Source organism: Dama dama, chromosome 27, assembly GCF_033118175.1.
Source record: "Dama dama isolate Ldn47 chromosome 27, ASM3311817v1, whole genome shotgun sequence".
Lineage (NCBI taxonomy): Eukaryota > Metazoa > Chordata > Mammalia > Artiodactyla > Cervidae > Dama > Dama dama.
The window spans coordinates 7,507,601-7,529,113 of NC_083707.1; the positions used below are offsets into that span (position 1 = coordinate 7,507,601).

General features: G+C 39.1%; 1 protein-coding gene across 1 annotated transcript in view; it reads left to right on the top strand.

The window, feature by feature from the left end:
• Window positions 1-1,084, top strand: part of NETO1 (neuropilin and tolloid like 1) — a 100,811-nt gene extending 99,727 nt beyond the window's left edge. Inside the window, exon 11 of the mRNA XM_061130796.1 lies at window positions 306-1,084. The gene's annotated coding sequence lies outside the window, so the exon portion shown is untranslated. The remainder of the gene's footprint in view (window positions 1-305) is intronic.
• Window positions 1,085-21,513: the final 20,429 nt, after the last annotated feature.

Here is a 21,513-nt window from a genome sequence, read left to right on the forward strand (position 1 = left end):
TAAAATTTGAATGCTTGATAATGTAAAACTTTCCATAAATATCAGTTGTCTATGTGTACATCTATTTTTGTTATCAGGTAACATAATGGCTTTATTTTTAGCATTTAATAGTCTGTGTCTCTATTAGACTAATTTGTCTCCAGTTACATTTACTTGACAGTTAATCTATTCAAAGCTCTTCAGACCTATCAACTATTCTTGAATTAGGTGAATGCTTTTCTGTGCTCTATGTTAACCTGATAAATTGGTGGATTTGTGTGCATATTTCATTGGGAGAAAATGTTTTAACTGTGTTTTATTTTCAGAGAAGAACTATTTATACAAACATGGGGACTGTGAAAAGGAAATTCTGTAGTGAATTGTGAAAAGTGGACATATTTCTAAATTCATTCCACTGCCTTTATCCAAACTTAAGAATTACAGACATTTGTTATTACTTCGGCAAGACTTCCCCGCTGCACAATGATATGTTCATTTCGTAATTTGGTTGCAGGCCACCAAGTGCTCCTTAGTTTTTAAATACATTTTGAGATTTACTGGAAACTTGAAGAAGAAATTAGTTCCTGATTGAGACTATCCCAGCTTTATTTTTCCTGTCGGTTTCACTTTGTTTCTATGTTGCTTTATGTCTTTGTTAGATAATTGTACATTGTGTGATATGTGAAAAAAAAAACCCACACTTTTGGATGAACTTTGTGTTACATGTACATTGTTTTCATTATATAGACTGCTTGAGAATAGTGCGTTCCTGAGTGATTTTGAACATGCTACAGTGAAAAGTGAAAATATGGACCATGGAAACACCAGCTAGAGGCTTTATGGACTATAAACATCTGTTGTTGTAATATCATTAAATGCAGCCAAAAGTACTAAGTAAAATTACTAGATTGCAATAAGAAAAAATCTCATTTTTTTTTGTCTCTCCTATATACCCCCATTTCCTTTTTTTTTTTAATCAAAAGAAGATTCCAAGTTTCAGAAATAGTTTTGAGGTCAGGTATTTTACCATTCATACCCTTTAATAGAAATGATTTTTGATTAAGCATTTAGCAATATGACTGACAGTTTAAGAAAATACCCTGCATGTCAGTACTGGATATTTGAGTTGGAAAAATATTCTTTTAATTAGACACATTGTAAAAAGCATGCATTCTCTAATACCGCTGTTACTCTTCCATTTCCTGTGTCACATGCTTGCTCTTGTAACTTTTTATATAAAGATATATAAAAATGTATAATAATTTCCTAACTTGAGTTAAGAGAAATGCTTTCTTCTATTAGAGTGATAAAAACTGACTTACGTTAAGTATACTGTTTATATCAATCCGTCCTACATTGTAGACTACAGGAGGTCCTTAAGAATTAAGGCATGCTTCTTCCAAATTTGACTTTGAAAACTTTATGGAATATGGTCCCCTTTTAGAAAAGAACCTTTTTTTTTCTTAATACTGTAAAATCACAAGCCCTATATGACCCAAATTACACAGTTCTGAGTTGTCCTTATACTCAAGGCACATATATAATTCCTGAAAACTTGCTAATTATGATGTTTAACATACATAAATTAAAATATTATAATATATTTAATTGCTTTTGAATTATATACACATTCTATAAAGTTTGATTTAGTGAGTGGATAATTTTAAAATATTGAATGTGTATTCTTAGAAAATAATTTATAAAAAACAGATTACTATAAATCTGCTTAATAGCATTTCCAAAACTGCTGAATTCTACAGAATTTTGTCCTTCAAATGGCAAAGCTGTCTAGTCTATCACATTTCCAACCTGGTAACGCAAGCAAGCTCTACAAACTCAGTAGATGAATTTACTCACATACATCCCTGTTGGGAATTCAACTTCACCTGTGTTACAGAAACAAATAAATGTGAAAGAAAAAAATTATGAAAAGAAAATTGATTATGATAGCAATTCTGAGTAGTCTGTATTTAAAAAATATCAGTCCACAGAAATAATTACTTCATGAATTTGATAAACTGGTGAATAGAAAAGCTGTGTAGAACAGTATAAAGAAAGATTATTTTTATTATTTTGCTACATATTTTATATACATTATGTTAAAATTTAGTCTTTTTTAATTTGACTTGACTAATTCTTTTATTATCATGCTTGTTTTCATGCCCTTTTTATTTCAAAGTTGATGCATCCAGAGATCTGTTTTTAAGTGCTTGGCTATTCTCTCTGTTGTTGATGATCAGTTCCTAAGTCATGTCTGACTTCTTTGCGACCCCATGGCCTGCAGCACGCTAGGCCTCCCTGTCCTTCACCATCTCCTGGAGTTTGCTCAAACTCATGCCCATTAAGCCTACTTAAAAATCTCTATTTAGAAATATTGTCTCTATTTAGAAATTGTCATAAGATCCTATACACTTTGAATGAATAATCTCAAAAAGGATGACGTACATGTGAACCACTTACTTTTCACTGTCCCTTGAAATATCCACAGGACTTTTCTCTCTAGTTCTTCCTAAAGAAGCAGGATGCTTCTGCTCTGCTGGTTCAGTGCTGAAAGGAGACTTACACCATAAATCAGGGACTTAGAAAACAAATCCAGCTGCATTAGGTCTAATGACAAAGATAGATGGCTTACATATATTTAACACACAACAGCTCTGTGGAAAACAAAAACATTTCAGATGAAGATAGGCCTCTTCAGTTGTAACACTGAAAATGTCTAAGTACGGGCATTGCCTGATCATCCAAGAAGGTAGTGATGAGTCTGAGGAAGGGACCTGGAGGCACCTGTTGTCCCTGCTGTGACTCTAGATGCTGGGTCCTGAGAGTGTGGCAGCTCCACAATGCCTGAGAGTCCCCTGCGGGAAGATCTTTAAAAGTCAGCATTAAAATTTGCCAGCACATGTATTGGCTATATCAGACCATGTCACCTGAATATCAACCTTTGATTTAAATTCAAGTAGGGAGACATATGTAGATAAGAAAAGGATATTTTGAGACTTTCAAGATGTTTCAAATCAAGTTATTTTAATAAAGATACATTTTTGATAAAGTGAATTCAAATATTACTTGCATAACTGCTTTATTAATCCCATAGATGTTTTCTGATAGCATAGTTACACAGCACATTCATTCATTTGAAAATAGCTGTTTCGGTTTCAATTCTCTATGTTTGAATTCACTTTCAACATCTGGGAGGCATATCATGGTTATGTACAACACCTCTGAAACCCTCAATGAAGGTTTTTTTACTTCTGTCCAAATGCATTTTAGTTGCCTAATTCAAGTCTAGTGTGCTGATTCGGAAATACAATTTTTTGCACTTGATTTTATACATATGCCATTTTTACATATCATATTGGAGAATAATCATATGTAATGTTTGATTTGCCATAATTAAATTCCATTTGATTAGAGAATTAAAGTGTAGCTATAAACCTAATTAGAGAGGTAAGAATAATAAACTCAACCTGCTTCAGACTTCAAACTTACAAGGGTTGGTTCCCAGAAGGTTCTTGTTACTGCACCAGCGTGATTGTAAAGTTAAACCACTTATTTTTATCCACAGTTGTGCAGCCAACGTGTTCTTGTTTATCCCCAGTTTCTACCACCTCCCCATACTCTAAGGCATTGTCATTTTACATTGGCTCATTCTTTGGAAAAATAAAAAAAATTTTACCCTCCTCTTAGTGGACACAGATCTAGACACAAAATGTAAAAGTGGCCGGAAAACACAACATATAAATTATTTAAAATAAAATTTCCTTATTATATCACATTATAAAATTAGCGCTTTCCATTCATTTTCTCATGGGCTAAGTTTAACATCAGTACAGCCAGCGTTTTTTGAGCCTGTACAAACTGTGTGCCAGGACCCTTCCTAAGGGCTTTGGGGATGACAATAAAAGGTGGCGAGCTGACAAGGGGCATAATTATGGAGCCTTATAGAGAAAAGTGTTCTTAGAGGAGGTCAGTAAGGAAAATGAAGTTCAGAATTATTTACTAAGCTTTCCATTAGAAAAGCTAATTAGTTACTTCCTGCTAATTTAGCATGGAAGATGAAATAGATTCAACTGTCAGGAGTGTTTTATACAAGACACAAAGAGTGTTTCATAAGAAAGACATTATTAGCACAGATATGGAGGTAGGATATATCCTCAAGGAGAGAAGAGAGGCTTAATGAATAGTTGCTTTTCTAAGCAGATCTTCAAGATTGACTGTGGCCAAGTAGTATATCAGGGAGATTTCTACCCAGAGAAATCAGAGTAGAGACAGTCTCCCAAGGCCATGGATTTGAGTTGGCTAGAGCAGAGGATTAGACTAAAGGAATAATAGTCAATACAGTTGGAAGAGCAGATTTGCATTTACATCATGATTTCTGAGTGCAGGTAATGCCATCCAAGGGATTTCACATTTCATTCTCAGGATTTCAATATCTCAGCAAAGTTTGGCTGAAAAATTGTACTTGAAGTAGAATCCTCTGACAGCACTGTATTACCTAAACTGAACAAAACTGGAATAAATAGAGGAAATCAAAACAGTACAGAGACAAGATATTAAATAGAACAACTGGTGGACTGTTAGATACCTAGAAATATCTGTCTCACTTTCTGTTTGTTTTCTACCATTTTTTATTATTTCAAAATTATGGTTGGGTAACTAGTCAAGATACTTAGTGTCACATGCTAAGCAGCATTCTGAAAGTTTTCCATGTGTGTATTCCTTTAGTCATCTTAGCAATTCTATGATTACTACTAATAATATTTGTTATCATTCTTGTTGCTGTCATAAATTCCGTGGTACATATGAAGAAACTGCAGAGAGTTTTGGTGGCTTTTCTGGGATTACACAATAAGGAGAGAAATATCCAGGTCTGAACTCAAGCTGATTAACCCCAGAATCAGCCATCAGTCCTCACCGATATGAATACAACTCTTTAATATTCAATATAGTATGTTTCAATGAAATAAGTTGATGCTTATTCAAAAAATCCCATGCTTTTGTGTTTTCTCAGCTATAAAAATATGTATTATAGGAACTTGTCTCCATCCTATTGCTCTTGAGGACCAAATGACAATGCATTGGAAGATACTTTTTATACCCTATAATACATTATAAATAAATCATTTTTCCTAAATTATGTGTAAACCTCATTTTGTAGTCAACATGGAACAAATGTATCATCTATATGGAGCAGTTATGAAAAATAACTCCCAGCCTCCTCTTGTCCACAGTGAAATGTATGACTTCTGGAACCACCAATTTTTATTTCACCCAAATGAGATTTTTCTCCAGTGTTTATATTATTGCATCATCTTACTGAACAACATTGAACTCCAGAGCTTAACAAGTACAAACAGAAACACCAACTCTTGACAGAAAATTCTGGTTTTCAGTCCCACAGAATAGTTTGGTATACATTTGCATGATAGCTTGAGAGCAGGATAAGTAAGCATATAGCTAACTAGATAACTTCAGTCTCATAACCATTATTATTGTTGTTCAGTCGCTAAGTCATGTCCAACTCTTTGCAACTCCATGAACTGCCGCACACCAGGCTTCCCTGTCCTTCACCATCTCCCAGAGTTTGGTCAAACTCATGTCCGTTGAGTCAGTGATACCATCCAATTAAGTCATCCTCTGTCACCCCCTTCTCCTCTTGCCTTTGATCTTTCCCAGCACCAGGGTCTTTTCCACTGAGTCATCTCTTTGCATCAGGTGGCCAAATCATGGTATACAAATGTGGTATGATGCAATGAAAATAGCTTTTCAACAGAATGAATTCAAATTCAAATATTAGTTTCACTGCGTATTTTTCATGCACTTTTATGTCGTTGGAATTCTCTGAGCTTCACTTTCTTTATCTGTAAAATAGGAAGTCTGTACCTAATGAAGAAATTTGCTACAAAAGTTAGAGATGACACTGTCTATAAATAAACTGTGAAATTGGTGGTACCAGTATGAGACCTCTAGTTTTCACATGTGTGTCTAACCAGTTTGTACTGCAGAGTGGAGAAAATGTCGACTGTATATCCCATGTTTATCCACCTGTGAACCAGGCATTGCTGACAAAGGAGCTCTCCAGCATTGTGATCAGCCTGGGATTTAGACAACTCAGGAGTAGACCTCACCTTTCATCAGTTTGGGAGGGCTTCTTAGGACAGGACCAAACGGAAGGACTGTAGGGGTGAGTAGCTGGGGGAGAAGGAGGTCAGCCTTTACCTCTTAGCCATTAATTTGCCACCATCTGTCATAACTGAGGTTGGTGCTGAAAAAGGCATAGCACAGGTGTGCTACTAATGATGTGTAATTGAGAATTGTTATTTCTAGAACATAAGGATTTGAATGTAGGTATCGGGAATGGGCAATTTGGGTATCCCTCAAAATAGCTGTTAAGTGCACAGTCAATATGACTCTGTTTGAATGAGCAGATGAGTACAAAAGTTACATTTAAATTAATCATTTCTTCACTTGTCACAGAAGCACTGTCCTGACCTGTCACTTGGCTTCTATTTATTAGCCTTTCCTTCTAGAAACTATGGTCCTTCCCTGGTGGCTCAGATGGTAAAGAATCTGCCTGGAATACAGGAGACCCGGTTTTGATCCTGGGTTGGGAAGATCCCCTGAAGAAGGGAATGGCTACCCACTCCAGTATTCTTGCCTGGAGACCCATGAACAGAGGAGCCTGGTAGGCTACAGTCCATGGGGTCACAAAGAGTAGGACACGACTGAACGATAACACTTTCACTTTTCTAAACACTGTAGAATTAAGCCAGATTCAAAATACTGTAGAGGGAGTACTACTTAATAGCTTTTAATAAAAGTTTCTCTAGATTTTTATATTCTTACATATGCTAACTATGAATAAAAGTATCTTTTTAAAAAATCCCTCTTTGAAAGGCAGCTCTTCCTAGTAGATCATTATTGTTAAGGATGTATACTACTACGAACATAGTTTCATATAATACACTTGCCCAACTGTCTGAAAGGACATTCTTTATGTGTCAAAAAAATATTAACAGACTCGTATTAATTGATAATATTAAAGAATTATGATTTTATAAATATTCTTGCACTTGTGAGAACACACACCTTCTCTACCCCTTTTCTAAGGCCAAGTTCCTTCTCCCAATTTTGTTGAGATTTTTCTATGATATACAGATATTCTCTGGCCCTATGTTGTCCTTCAGCCACCTGTAAGCAGGCATCCTTTTTTGAAAGACTGTTCTCGTTGGTGAGATGTTATATCTCACCTTCAAATCGACTCTGAATTAGTAGGGCTGACACGCTGCAAATGAATCATCTCCTTTGCCAGCTGATCCCTGCTCAGACCTCCTCATAGAGGTGAGGAGAGGAAGATGGAGTGACCGACGAGGACCCAGAGGACGTCTGGGTTTTCTTCTGTTTCCGTTGGCATTCCAGGGACTGAATTCCGTCCGGTGTTCACTTGCACTCAGCGCAGCCTCCAGCCTCCTTCAGCACCTGGGGACCAAGGCTCGAAGCTCCCTCAGGGACAGATGAACCAGCCTACATGTCTCCCTCAAAGCGCTCAGCCCTGCCTCTGAAGGACTCCGAGATTCTAAATTCTGAAAACTTCGGTTCATTTCTGTGTTTCCTCAGTCCCAGAGCTGGCCAGGCTTTGAGAGGCTTAATACCTGTGACCTCCTATCCCCGTTTCATGTTTCCTGACTTCCAACCTGTGTAACAGAATTTCCTTGAGCACAGTCTCTCTGTTGATGTATGTGGATGTATGTTTTCTGTTTTCCTGACCCAAAGATGTTGATGGGTTTTAACTGGCATGTTTTCCCTTGCTCAGGGCATTTTCGAAATCCTTCCCTGAGATTGTTTGGCTTAACTTCTGACAACGTTGCCTAATTAAATTTCACACAAGGATGAAGTATTTGACTCGATTGTTTCTGAGATATTGGTTCTTTAGTCATGAGACATTAGATTAGGTATGAGAACAAGGCGTAGGTTTCTAATGAGCAGGTGTTCCCTTTCATGTTGTTTCGTTGTTTGCTGCCTCAGGCATGTCCAGCTCTTTGCCACCCCATGGACTATAGCCCACTAGGCTCCTCTGTCCGTGGGATTCTCTAGGCAAGAATACTGGTTGGGTTCCCATTTCCTTCTCCAGGGGATCTTCCCAACCCAGGAATTGAACTGGTGTCTCCTGTATTGCAGGTGATTCCTTACCACTGAGCCACCAGAGAAGCCCTCCCTTTCATGGGTATCTCTCATTTCTCATGGGGATTAAAAGGGAGACTATCATCTATATTAAAATGGCATTGAAATGAAAAAGCATCACGTGTTCTCTTTCTGATTTATATTCCTGACGTAAACAACTCTGTGGCTTCCCAGGTGATGCTAGTGGTAAAGACTCTGCCTGCCAATGCAGGAGATGCAGGTTTGATTCCTGGGCCGGGAAGATCCCCTGGAGGAGGAAATGGCAACCCGCTCCAGTATTCTTGCCTGGTTAATCCCATGGACAAATAAGCCTGGTGGACTGCAGTCCATGGGATTGCAAAAGACTTGGACATGACTGAAGTGACTGAGCATGCACGCAAACAGCTCTAGTCAACTCTCCTTAATTCATTCATGTGGACCAGAATCAATTCTTAGGGATCTCTAAATTTTTTCTTTATTCTCAGGGAATAAACTCCCTTTTTAAAAATGGTTGGTCAGTACCTTCAGGAGAGCATGGAGACTCTACCCGGGTCTATTAGACATTTTAGAGCATTTCTTAGGAGGGTTAATAACTTAAATTCTAACTAATCAGCCATGGAACATAGAAAGTTAAAATTTTATAACTTCAATTTTTCACAGGGAATGACTTCAAATCTAATCACCCAGTGATAAGAATTTTAATCTTTCTAAAGTCAACCACCATCAAACTTTTATCTCAAGGGAACAGGGAGACAACGAAATGTGACTGATAGACGCACTGAGTAATTTGACTCAGTTGGGGTCTGTTCAATTGTGATTCCCTGCAGTTTGTGATTACACAGAGGGGAATATCCATTTTCCTGGCTTAATTGGATGAAGCTATAGATTGTTAATGATAAATTCATTTCACCCAAAAAATATTCTTGATAGTACTTAAATTTGAATTTTTACCAGAACACCCACCTGTACATATTCCTCTTTTCCTAGTAAGTTTAGCCCACTTAGCCATTTCTGAAGGCACAAAAAGGAGTTTTATCTCAAAAGGGTGATGACTCCCTTAACAGTAGCCCTGCACTAAAGTATTTAGTCAGAAACCATGATTGAAGGTTCAAACTTTTGTGAATCACTGTTCTAAATATTTTACACGTATTTCCCAGTCAATCCTCATAACAACCTTAGAAGGTAGGTATTGTTAGCTTTATTGTAAAGACTTGAAAATGCAGTTCGAAGAAGTTCCATAACATATCCAACCTCTTGTAACTAATACATTGTATGGCCTGGACTTAATTTTGGAAGTCTAGGTATAGAATCTATAGTCTTAACCATGCATGATTTTGCTGCTTTTTGATAACCCACTTCTTAATTAAAAAAAAAAAAATGGGGAAGAAAATGTTAGCCACTAACTTAAAACCACTCTTTCTGATCTAATGAGAGCCGATAGAGACAAGGAACAAAAGACAGAAATAACAGTCAATTGTCCTTGAAAGGATGTTTTAGGAATTTTTGATGGGGATCACTGGAGCAAGATGGTGGAGAATCTTCCTCTGTGGATTCATTATAGCATGATGTACTGGGCTGTCTAAGCTGCTTGTGATAAATGAAATTACAATTCATGGATTTATGGCACAAAATCTGCTAAAAACTGTCCAAATCAGCATGCAACTATCTAAGTAATAAACGACAATATTTCATCACTGAAATGTCTCTCTCAGTAAGGGAAGTCGTACACAATCCACTTAGAGGGACCCTACGCTGAAATTGTGTCTGGTGGTCCCACGGCAGCTATAAAGGACCGGGAGTGTTGAGTGTGCACCACTGTACTTCACACACTTCACCTGAGATTCATAATGACCTGTATCCTTTGACATATTGGTGAATTTTGATCCTGTGTAACACATGATTCATGTGTGTCTGAATTGAGAGTCTGACTCTTCTTTCTATATCCATGAGTTTCCTACAGTTAAACATTCTGGCATTCCAAGAAGTTCAGTGCCATAAATGTATGCACCTTTGGCTTGTCTTGGTAGTTATCAGGGTCATCGCCAATTTATTCAACAAATAAAACAAACAATAGCAATTCATCAATAAATATTTATTGCAAGCAATTGGTGAAGAACCTGCCTACCAATGTGGGAGACTAGGGTTCGATCGCTGTGTTAGGAAGATCCCCCACAGAAGGAAATGGCAATGCTCTCCAGTATTCTTGCCTGGAAAATCCCATGGACAGAGGAACCTGGTGGGCTACAGTCCATAGGATTGCGGAGTTGGACTCAACTGAGCAACTAAACAAAGGTACACGGTCTGTTTTAGTCATAAAACAGATGAAAATATTCCCTGTTTTGTGTCATGAAATCTAGTTAAAGGAACCATACAAAAGAGAACAAACAACCGCAATAACAATCACATGTCATCTTTTGAATGTGTCTTGACCAAAAAATTAGGCATACTGGAGGAATAGAGAGAGTTGAGATGCAGAATTGTTACTCTATGAGGAAAAGACAAGAGCACTTCTGATAGCCTCATGCTTGACCAAAGACTTAGTCAAGTAAAATAGGGAAATGTGAATATCTGCGGGAAGAGATTTCCTGGAGTTTGGAATGAGAAGATTCTGGGAGGGATGGGGAGGGTGTAAGCATCAAGAGATAAAGGGAGGAGCAGCTGGGGATGGCATCAGATTAGGGATGATCAAGCCATGCTTAAAAAATCAGATTTTATTCTGACTGAACTGAGAAGCCGCTGCAGGGGTTTAGCAGAGCAGTGGCTGACTGTGGCCCAGCTGTCCCCGGTGCTTCCTGTTGCTGTCCTGAGAAGAGCCCATACAAGAGCAAGGGCCGAGGTCCCTGAGAACCGCTGGGAACCACTGGGGCATCAACAGCGCAGGTGAGACAGGATAGACTTGCCTGACATGGGGCCGCCAGGAAAATCAAAGCCGCCTGAGATAGTCATGGCATGGGAGACACATCTAGGAAGTAAGAGCTGTTAAGTAAATCTTGGGAAGCCTGAAGGGTTCAGGGATGTTTCACCAAAGATCTCAGCTGGAGGCACCAAAGGAGCTCTGATGCCTACACGATTCTGCCGTTCTCGCGATTCCCTGGGTAACCCCACACAACTGCTGGAGTCTGCAGAGCGGAGTGAGGTGGCGAGCTCTCGAGAACATGCCAGCATGTGGGGAGCCGCGTGCATGCCCTCATCTCCGGCCGAGTGTGCCTGGCCCTGGAGGAGCCTCTTCCATGCGGCAGATCTTGCGTGAGCGCTGATCACCGACAAAGCGTCTCCGTAACTTGTGCTTTCTAGAATTCTTCAGACAGGAATTATTCCCTGCTGGTCGTCTAGTTTTGGTGTCATTGTCTTTTCCTGTGTCATTCACTATTTAGTGGCTTGGTAGACAGGGAAGTTCAATATTTGGCCTCTGGGAGGAGAAGTCGATGCCCAGCATATTTCGTTAAATAAAATTAAATTGCTTATGTTTGTATCTTTTCTTCCCACCAGGGTGCCAGCTTTTTGAGGGAAAGAAGAAATCCTTTTCATTTTTTTGTAACCCCAGAAGATGTGCTGGACGGACAGTAAACAGTTTTTGGTTGAATGAAAAGCTTTTCCATAATGAGAGGAATAATCATAGGGCAAGCTAATGCCCGTAGGCTGAGAGAAACAGGATGAGCAAGAAGAGTGTATATTAGGGTGACCTACACTAAGAGAAAGTATGGATATGAAATTAGATTCAATTTTTTAAAGACTTTTCTGCTATGTACCATTTTTAAAGTCTGTATTGAATTTGCTACAATGTTGCTTCTGTTTTATGTTTTGGAATTTTTGGCCACAAGGCATATGGGATCTTACCTCCTCACCAAGGATGGAACCTGTACCCCTTGCCCTGGAAGGCCAAATCTTATCCACCAGGGAAGTCCCTCTGATTTGAATTTGAGTGGGTGTGTAAAGAACCTATTGGATCAAAAGAGCATAGCATGAAGAGCAGAAAAATACGTAAGTAAAATTTTTCAAAAAATGTGTGCTAGGCACAAGCCAGGCTTAGCAGAATTGCAAACATTTTCCATTTTTTTCTATTAGCTTTTTTTTAATCACAAAAATCTTTCAACTATTCATGATGGACTTGATAAAAAAAAATTAGAGATTTACATTCTCCTCAAGGTTTACCAAGAATGATTACTTTGATATGCTTACATATTTTTTTCAGATACTATTACATTTCTTGGTGCAATTCTTTGTAAATTGACAGCTTAATCCTGTCAAGCTCTGAAAGGATATATCTAAAGACTATCCAAGAAATTATTTTGGAAATTGTACTTGTCAAAAAGCAAAAATGCAATCACACACACACACACACACAGTTCAGTTAAGTTCAGTTGCTCAGTTGTGTCTGACTCTTTGTGACCCCATGAATCGCAGCATGCCAGGCCTCCCTGTCTATCACAAACTCCCGGAGTTTACTCAAACTCATGCCCATCGAGTCAGTGATGCCATCCAGCCATCTCATCATCTGTCGTCCCCTTCTCCTCCTGCCCCCAATCCCTCCCAGCATCAGGGTCTTTTCCAATGAGTTAACTCTTCACATGAGGTGGCCAAAGTATTGGAGTTTCAGCTTCAGCATCAGTCCTTCCAATGAACACCCAGGACTGATCTCCTTCAGGATGGACTGGTTGGATCTCCTTGCAGTCCAAGGGACTCTCAAGAGTCTTCTCCAACACCATAGTTCAAAAGCATCAAATTTTTAGCACTTAGCTTTCTTCACAGTCCAACACTCACACCCATACATGACCACTGGAAAAACCATAGCTTTGACCAGAAGGATTTTTGTTGGCAAAGTAATGTCTCTGCTTTTTAACATAGTATCTAGTTTGGTCATAACTTTCCTTCCAAGGAGTAAGTGTCTTTTAATTTCATGGCTGCAGTCACCATCTGCAGTGATTTTGGAGCCCCCAAAAATAAAGTCTGACACTGTTTCCACTGTCTCCCCGTCTATTTCCCATGAGGTGATGGGACCAGATGCCATGATCTTTGTTTTCTGAATGTTAAACTTTAAGCCAACTTTTTCACTCTCCTCTTTCACTTTCATCAAGAGGCTTTTAGGTTCCTCTTCACTTTCTGCCATAAGGGTGGTGTCATCTGCATATCTGAGGTTATTGATATTTCTCTCAGCAATCTTGATTCCAGCTTGTGCTTCTTCCAGCCCAGTGTTTCTCATGGTGTACTCTGCATGTAAGTTAAATAAGCAGGGTGACAATATACAACCTTGATGTACTCTTTTTCCTATTTGGACCCAGTCCGTTGTTCCATGTCCAGTTCTAACTGTTGCTTTCTGACCTGCATACAGGTTTTTCATGAGGCAGGTCAGGTGGTCTGGTATTCCCATCTCCTTCAGAATTTTCCACAGTTTACTGTGATCCACACAGTCGAAGGCTTTGGCATAGTCAATAAAGCAGAAATAGATGTTTTTCTGGAACTCTCTTGCTTTTTCAATGATCCAGCAGATATTGGCAATTTGACCTCTGGTTCCTCTGCCTTTTCTAAACCAGCTTGAACATCTGGAAGTTCTCAGTTCACGTATTGCTGAAGCCTGGCTTGGAGAATTTTGAATATTACTTTACTAGCGTGTGAGGCGAGTGCAATTGTGCGGTAGTTTGAGCCTTCTTTGGGATTGCCTTTCTTAGGGATTGGAATGAAAACGGATCTTTTCCAGTCCTGTGGCCACTGCTGAGTTCTCCAAATTTGCTGGCATATTGAGTGCAGCACTTTCACAGCATCATCTTTCAGGATTTGAAATGGCTCAACTGGAATCCCATCACATCCACTAGATTTGTTCGTAGTGATGTTTCCTAAGTCCCACCTGACTTCACATTCCAGGATGTCTGGCTCTAGGTTAGTGATCACACCATTGTGATTATCTGGGTAGTGAAGATCTTTTTTGTACAGTTCTTCTGTGTATTCTTGCCACCTTTTCTTAATAGCTTCTGTTTCTGTCAGGTCCATACTCTTTCTGTCCTTTATTGAGCCCATTTTTGCATGAAATGTTCCCTTGGTATCTCTAATTTTCTTGAAGAGATCTCTAGTCTTTCCCATTCTGTTGTTTTCCTCTATTTCTTTGCACTGATCACTGAGGAAGCTTTCTTATCTCTCCTGGCTATTCTTTGGAACCCTGCATTCAAATGGGAATATCTTTCCTTTTTTCCTTTGCTTTTCACTTCTCTTCGTTTCAGAGATATTTGTAAGGCCTCCTCAGACAACCATTTTGCCTTTTTGCATTTCTTTTCCATGGGGATGGTCTTGATCCCTGTCTCCTGTACAATGTCACAAACCTCCATCCATAGTTCTTCAGGCTCTCTGTCTATCAGATCTAGTCCCTTAAATCTATTTCTCACTTCCACTGTATAGTCATAAGGGATTTGATTTAGGTCATACTTGAATGGTATAGTGGTTTTCCCTACTTTCTTCAGTTTAAGTCTGAATTTGGCAATAAAGAGTTCATGATCTGACCCACAGTCAGCTCCCGGTCTTGTTTTTGCTGACTGTATAGAGCTTCTCCATCTTTGGCTGCAAAGAATATAATCAATCTGATTTCGGTGTTGACCATGTGGTGATGTCCATGTGTAGAGTCTTCACTTGTGTTGTTGGAAGAGGGTGTTTGCTATGACCAGTGCGTTCTCTTGGCAAAACTCAATTAGCCTTTGCCCTGCTTCATTCTGTACACCAAGGCCAAATTTGCCTGTTACTCCAGGTGTTTCTTGACTTCCTACTTTTGCATTCCAGTCCCCTATAATGAAAAGGACATCATTTTTGGGTGTTAGTTGTGAAAGATCTTGTAGGTCTTCATAGAACCATTCAACTTCTTCTTCTTCAGTGTTACTGGTTGGGACATCGGCTTGGACTACCGTGATATTGAATGGTTTGCCTTGGAAACGAACAGAGATTATTCTGTCGTTTTTGAGATTGCATCCAAGTACTGCATTTTGGACTCTTTTGTTGACTATGATGGTTGCTCCATTTCTTCTAAGGGATTCCTGCCCACAACAGTAGATATAATGGTCATCTGCGTTAAATTCACCCATTCCAATCCATTTTAGTTCGCTGATTCCTAGAATGTTGACATTCACTCTTGCCATCTCCTGTTTGACCACTTCCAATTTGCCTTGATTCATGGACCTAACATTCCAGGTTCCTATGCAACATTTCTCTTTACAGCATCGGACCTTGCTTCTATCACCAGTCACATCCACAACTGGGTACTGTTTTTGCTTTGGCTCCATCCCTTCATTCTTTCTGGAGTTATTTCTCCACTGATCTCCAGTAGCATATTGGGCACCTACCGACCTGGGGAGTTCCTCTTTCAGTATCCTATCATTTTGCCTTCTCATACTGTTTATGGGGTTCTCAAGCAAGAATACTGAAGTGGTTTGCCATTCCCTTCTCCAGTGGACCAAATTCTGTCAGATCTCTCCACCATGACCCGACTGTCTTGGGTGGCCCTACACGGCATGGCTTAGTTTCATTGAGTTAGACAAGACTGTGGTCCTGTGATCAGATTGGCTAGTTTTCTGTGGTTATGGTTTTAGTGTGTCTGCACACACGCGCGCGCGCGCGCACACACACACACACACACACAAAACCCATTTTAGAACCAGACTCAATTCATTGCTTTCCATAGAGTATTCTCAATTTACCTGATGGTCATGCAAAAGTCAGATTATGGCAGAAGCTGGAGCTTGGTCACAGCAAAGACAAACAACTTATGCATCTATTAGGAAGGTTTGGTTTCTCAACAATAGATATGAGTTTTCTCGTGTCAGCATAAGCATTTGTACTGAAAATGACAAGTTACTGTGAAACCATTTAAAGTTAATTATAAAGTGATTCTTGAATATACATTATTTTGTTTAATTGTATCCTGCCAGTAATTCTGAAGGAAGATATTATTATGTTCGCCATTTTACAGGTGAATAAGATGAGTCTTAAAGATGTCACCTGATTTATCCAGTTCACAGAGTCAATAAATACAGGGACTCCCAGACATTAATCTAGGTTTTTCATTGATGAACGTATTCTAAATGATGTCTGCCTTTATCAGGCTCCTGAGATGTGCTGTGGTTTGATATGCACTATCTAATTCAATCCTCAGAACCTCATTATAAGATGGGTATAAGTAGCCCCATGGTTTTCCTTGGGGAATTGATGCTCAGTGTTATTATATGACTAACACCAAAGAAAGGATTTAAAACCATTTGGCGGGTTAGAAAGAAAAACAAAACAAAAAATAATAATATGCATGCATCTTCATCTCTAGGAAAACTAATTTTCCCATCAATGGTGAGTTGTTTATTTGGTTTCTCTTTACAGGAATTCAACTGGATTGTCTGGTTTTCGTGAAGCACCACCAACACTGTAGTAGGATCGGAAACTAGGTTCCACGGTATTCCCTCCGTCTCTGACTCCGGGGTAGTGTTGGTGATGAGAGGCCCTCACACGGTACTTGGAAGGGGGAACCAGGTGGACGTCGTTTCCAGGAAGTCATGGGGGCAGACACAGCACCTTCGAGGCTACGTCTCCAAGCTTCCGGTCCCCCCCTGTGGTGACCGGAAATGGCGGCTCCGGCAGCTCCCGAGTTCTGTGTTCTCTGTCCCCTGTGCTTTGCTCATAAGTCCTTACGGAACATGTCCGCAGTCCTCAGCCCTGCGTTACCCTTCTCCTCTTACATCTGTGGAATCCTCAGTTCCCGTATTAAACTCCTTACTCTTACAGTGTGTGTGAGGGTGTGTTAGTCACGCAGTCGTGTCCGACTCTTTTCGACCCGTGGACTGTAGCCCGCCAAGCTTCTCTGTCCATGGGATTCTCCAGGAAAGAATACTGGAGTGGGTGCCATTTCCTCCTCCAGGGGATCTTCCCCATCCAGGGATTGAACCCAGATCTCCTGCATTGCAGGCAGATTCTTTATTGTCTGAGCCTTATAATACCATGGAAATTCTACTTTCCTGACCTGACCTAAACTAATTACAGGTGGAAGATTTGTCCTGCGGCTTAATCCAAATAGTGGTATTGCCAATAGTAGGGGTGCAGTGATTCTTTTCTGAAAGGAAAAAAAAAAAAATGGTCATTGGGAAGAACACACTTGAAATTTTTCAAATTATATATGTATATTTCACTGTGCATCTGTGCTAAGTCACTTCAGCCATGTCCAATTCTGTGCAACCCAATGGACTGTAGCCCATCAGGCTCCTCTGTCCATGGGATTCTCCAGGCAAGAATGATGGAGTGGGTTGGGGTTGCCATGCCCTCCTTCAGGGGATCATCCTGATCCGGGAATTGAACCTGTGTCTCTGACCTCTCGTACATTTTCAGGTAGGTTCTTTACCACTAGTGCCACCTGGAAAGCCCCATATATTCCAACCAGTGTTAACTGTGGGGGAAAAAATAGAAAGTATTATAGAAATAGTCAGCATATACAAAGAAGCCTGTGTGTCTAAAAGGAACAATTTCCCTAATTGCTTTTTGTGATCAGCTACTGCTTTTGGCTTTGGCAGATTATTTTGGAAATTGCAAAAGGATTTTGACCTCATAGAAATAGCAATAGTATTCTTACCGACATCTAGGAATGAGACTAATGGTTTAAGTATGCTGACAAGATATTGGCATATTACATATTGACTATTTTTAAAGTTTATTCTCTAGAGAATGTATTTCATTCTTTATTATTAATATTGCTATCATTATTTTGGTCACCTGATGCAAACAGCCAACATTTTGGTCACCTGATGTGAACAACCGACTCATTGGAAAAGCCCTTGATCCTGGGAAAGACTGAGGGTAGAAGGGGAAGAGGGCATCAGGGGATGTGGTGGCCAAATGGCGTCACTGATGCCATGGATGTGAACTTGGGCAAACTCTGGGAGATGGTGATGGACAGGGGGGCCTAGGGTGGTGAAGTCCATGAGGTCGTGAAGAGATGGACATGACTGGGCAACTGAACAACAATGGCTACCATTTATTGAGAATATACAATATTTGAGCCCCCTGAGTTTATAAGAAATTCCATATATTTTTTAATAGGTAATGTAGTGCCATAAAACGAAAATAACGCTTCCAGGTAAGCATATCTTTAAAAAACCTGTATATTTTAAATCATAAATGGTAAAGATGAGGTCTTCCTATATACCAAGTGGCAGCATATTGAATTATACATAATGCAAAAAAGAGAACCCACCTTCTTTTGTGCAGAGTATACAAACCTAAACACACGAAATGATAGCACTGTCACCAATGCTGTCATAAAGATTAATGCAGAGGAAGGCCTTTGAAAACAAAACCTGCTATTAAATGTTCAATGCAATTACCATCAGGGGATTCAGGCCCACCTATCAGGATCCACTAAATAAAGATTAACAGCCTTCTCTGTTTTACAGGTGTTACTTATTCCTATTCTATCTGTGTCTCTGAGGAATAAAGTAATCTTTATCCATAATACTGCTGCAAATTTATTATCAAATGGAGTTACTATCAATGTATACACTAATATGTAATTTGACTCAATAATCTAGTCAAACAGTTATATACCTTGCAGCTTACCTGTGACTGAAACAGATTCTGGACAATGGTTTGAAGACATAAGTGAATACTGATTTTTTTTGTTCAAAATGCAACATAATTGAGTATAGTATTTCCAAAGACAGCATGAAAAAGAACTGGGTCTTTTTCTTTACCATATGGTAAATATGGTATTATGGAGAATGTATCTATGGCACATTTACAATTAAGAATATCCCTTAAGATGACAGCAAAAACACCTAGCTTCTGTCTCTTTTGCTTGAAATTCTGAATCCTTTACAATCATCACCATGACTGTGATGAACTGCATGAATGTTCAAGAGGAAACCTACATGGTGGTGTTTGCAACTTCTATAAGATCCACACTTCCTGTTTACCATTGTTTTTTAACCTGGATTTTTGATAAAACACTGTTACTGGTCTTTAGTCCTCAGTATCCATATTCCTTGTGTTTCTGTTGGGTGGTGCTCACCCCATGTCCCTTGATCCACTTCCCTGACAAGATAATGTTACTCCAATATGCCAACAATTAGTAAAGAAAACAGTCATCCCTATAGACTGAAAATCCCACTGAGGGCAGGCACTATTTACTGTGTGTTTTGTTACCTCCCTGTATACATATTGTATCTAACATTGCCCCAGGGACACAGCAGGCTATCAATGTGTGTGTGTGTGTGTATATATATATATATGTATATATATATACATATATTCATTATATTATTCATCAAATGATACAGATAAATATATCATATATAAATAAAGAGTTGGATCACAAAAAATGGCTGAACACCAAAGAATTGATGCTTTCAAATTATAGTGCTGGGGAAGACTCTTGAGAGTCCCTTGGACTGCAAGGAGATCAAACCAGCCAGTCCTAAAAGAAATCAATTCTGAATATTTATTGGAAGGACTGATGCTGAAGCTGAAACTCCAATACTTTGGTCACCTAATGCGAAGAGCTGACTCATTGAAAAAGACCCTGGTGCTGTGAAATATTGAAGACAAAAGAGGAAGGGGGTGGCAAAGGATGAGATGGTTAGATAGCATCACCAACTCAGTAGACATGAATTTGAGCAAACTCTGGGAGATAGTGGACAGAGGAGCCTGGTGGGCTGTAGTCCATGGGCTGGCAAAGAGTTGGACACGACTTTGTGACTGAACAACAGCAAGCAGTTTCATTGCCTTGCTCAGTAACTTTGGTTTCCTGAAATCTATCTTCTCTTAACATTTTTAATATCTCACCTACTTCTCACCAACTACCTTTGACATTGAAAGCTGGGGGTTTGTTCTCCACTTCCGGTCCTGGGGTTTCACTCGATTTTCACATCTTCCCGCTGGCAACATATTCTCTCAACCTACGCTATTTGATATAAATCAAGAAGTGATTTTGCTTTTTCTTTTAAACTCTAGAGATCCAATAGGGCACTGTCATCCCTTCAGTCTTTTCCTGGATCCTTCTTCTTAAGAAAGAAGTATATATATTCAGTACATATATTCAGAAATATATGAGACCATAGTTACTGGCAGCAAGAAAATCAACTTTCCAATTCCATTCCTGAAGAAAAATCTTCTCTCGCCCACATTCTTTCAAAACGTTGCAGAATAAAGTGACTGTTTGTACTGTCTGCCAACCTGAAATAATTTGACAGATTCAGATTGCTTCTGAAGTGAATCTAAACTTAAACAAAATATAAAACTTTAGTTAACAAATTGAAGTAATGCCGTACTCATAGATTTCATAGTTTCATGACAATTTGACTCCGTTATACTGCTTCTCACATTCTTGGTAAAAAAAAAGTGTTTATTAGTTTGACTTCTGACTAGCAGCAACAAAAAATAAATGTGATAAATATTTGAAGTATTATAGGGTATGTGCAATTACATATGCACATATTATACATGCATAGTAAAGCTTATAAAATTATAGTGTATGTACAATTATATATGTACACATTATACATATATAATAAAGCAATAAAGTAACTTGATTGTGCTTTTGTGAGTTTTACCATTTTACATTTCAAAAAATATTTGCAAGTTCAGTTAATATTTCAATCATGGCTTCATACATTAAATTAATATTTGTAAAGTACATACTCTGTGCCAGATACCTATTTGTGACCTAAAAATTTAAGTATAAGCATCCATGTTCTCATGAAGATGATAAGTAAATAGATAATTGCAGTGCCATAGACTTAGCTATGTAGAGATATAAGGTCTATTTATATTTGTATAATATGAATAGAGATTGAGTATCCCGAAAATAGGTAATGCTCTTGAAAAATCAGAAAGCTATTTCCTACATCTTTGATATTGGTCTGGTTGTTATACATAACAACCATCTTACGAACTCACAGAGACAGCCTTGTTCTCCAGCCAAGGCAGAGACCAAATGCAGTTTTTCTGGCCATGAAGCCTGGCCATGAAGCCACTCAAATGACTCTTAAGCTGGGCATCAAAGGAAAATTTGGAGTTTTCCAGGTGAGAAGGCTTGTCAAGGGTTTTTCAAGAAGGAGAGCTGTGGCTGGTGGCTGAAAAATGGAAGTGTTTCAGATGCTGTGCCCAAGAGTAGTGACAGTCAGTGAATAGAAGTCAGGTTGTCAATTTTCCACGTTGCTTCTTGCTCAGTTTGAAAAAAGTGATGTTTGCTCAGTCATGTCCAACTCTTTGCAATCTATGGACTGTAGCCTACCAGGCTCCTCTGTCCATGGAAGAATGGACAGGTGTGAGTAGCCATTCCTTTCTCCAGGGGATCTTCCCGACTCAGGGATCAAACCCAGATCTCCTGCACTGCAGGCAGATTTTTTACCATCAGAACTACTA